The following is a 2,365-nucleotide window of genomic DNA, read 5'->3' on the forward strand; positions in this document are numbered from 1 at the left end:
TCTTCCCCAGAACAGCTAGACTTTGGAATTCCCTTCCGGGTCCCTGCTTCCCCAACTGTACCGACATGCAGAAGATCAAGTCTAACATGAACCGACATCTTGCTGCCCAACTTCCTACACAGTACCCCTAATGCTTATGTCCCTGATAGTAGCCCCCTACAACAAAGTGGCAATGTGCCTTGTTTGGGGTGAAAATGTAATTAAAAAAAAAAAGAAGATTTTTAGGGTTTGTATTACTATACACATAGATTCAAAAAAGTTGTCAAAAAACAAATATATAACAAATAAATGTTATCAAAGGCAAGATAAGTTACTTTTCTACCTAACTAGATATATTGTTCGTGTTTTTATTCAATGTAACATGTTTATTCAGCTCGAAAAGCATACAGTGTTTACCGATGTACTGGAAAATTCAAAATGGCGCCCGACACTCTCTTTAACATGGTAATTACAGGAAAAGATGTTATAAATAATAAACTAGACAACATACTGTTAGAAATTCGCTCACTATATGTTACCATGACATAAGTTGACATATATTCGGTGTTTTTTTTAATAGTATTTTGTCTAGTTTATTATTTATAGCACCTTTTCCCAAACTTACCATGTTAAAGAGAGTGTCGGGCGCCATTTTGAATGTTCCAATACATCGGTAAACATTGCATGTTTTTCGAGCTGAATAAACATGTTACATTGAATAAAAACAAAAAAAAATGTATCGAGTTTGGTAGAAAAGTAACTTATCTTGCCTTTGATAATATTTATTTGTTATATATTTGTTTTTTGACAACATTTTCGAATCTATGTGTACAGTAATACAAACCCGATTTTTATACAATTTGCATCGGTGACTTTATGCAATTTGCCCACTATTACTTGAGAAGAGGCTATAAATAAACATTAAAAAAAGAACATTCGAAGAGCAAAGTTCAAAAAAAAAAAAAGAAAAAAAAGAAGAAAAAAGGAAAGAAAAAAGAAGAAAAAAAGAAGAAAAAAAAGTAAAGAAAGAGAAAAAAGAAAAAAGAAAGAAAAAAAAAGAAGAATTTACTGGAAGGAATGAAGACATCTCTTCTCACCTCTGCTACCTAATTTTCTTCAACAAAAAAAAAAGACCACCTCCAGAACAAACGTTTTGGAAACTATCAAACTTAAAACTGGCATAAATATTACCTTTTATCGTATTTGTAATGATAATTGAATATAATTTGTTTTCTGAATGCAATAACTTGTTGGTTTTTAATTGCTTTGGTAAAAAAAAGAAATAGTAATAAAAAAAAAAACGGAAGGTTGTTCTGCTACAAAAGATTGTTCTTTTCTGTAAAAAATAAAAGTGTTAGAAATACATAATTTAAGAAAATTGTTATAACAGTATTTGGCTTTTATACAAGGTGAGGATTGCATCGGGAGTGAAATATCTTCTGGGGCGGTAGAATGATCCAACTATTTTTCCAATGATTTTAGCAACAGATTTGAAGTAAGTATTTCATTTTAGGTTAATACCAGAAGCTTGTCAAAGCAAAAGCCTTCTGTTATGGTGTTAGTTTACCGGAAAACACTGAAAACTATTAAAATGGCCGATTATTATGATTGTAAAAGTATATTGTTAGATAGAAATATTTTTTTAAATACGTGAACAGTTATGTTAAGTTGAAATATTTACATTTAATAGTTGTCAGGAATGTTAATTTGATGCTAATTTAACCATAATATAAGCAAAAATATGTGACAAAAACTAAGCAAGGATCTTTAGGCTACGTGTAGTGGTTACGCAATAAAAATATAGATTTTGAGATGTAGACGTGGCAGATCAGTTTTCTATACGCAACTCGTTAGAGATGGATGGGATTTTTATGACTGGACATAATCAGAAGGAGGCGACTTAGAAAAATGTAATCTTATGCAAGGCATGCCAATTCTGAAAAAGGACCCAGCAAAGAATAAATGATTATGTACGAGCCTTTTACAAGTCTCACACAAAACACACATTCATATTTCAAGCTGTCATATACATACACTCACACAAACATACGCGCCCACGTCCACACATGTACACATATTCACGTTCGCATACATACACTCACATTCATGTATATATACACACACGCTTACGTATACACATGTACTCACACACGCACACATGGACGACGTCACTTCTGCTTTCTAAGGAAATACACATGCGCAAAAGACACTCTGGAAAAGAGTATAAAACATGGAGACAAGCTGTTTCTAACTCTCTTTTTAGGACCAACTCTCAACTAGAGAGGTTGGGCGAACAAGCCGCCGCCGTTTCGGCGCACGCGCACCTCACGCCCACTTCCTACTATGTATGGGGCATGAGCTAATGACTGTATGTATACATTCTCCC

Source organism: Euprymna scolopes, chromosome 30, assembly GCF_053919585.1.
Source record: "Euprymna scolopes isolate OS-2025 chromosome 30, ASM5391958v1, whole genome shotgun sequence".
In the NCBI taxonomy this organism is placed as follows: domain Eukaryota; kingdom Metazoa; phylum Mollusca; class Cephalopoda; order Sepiida; family Sepiolidae; genus Euprymna; species Euprymna scolopes.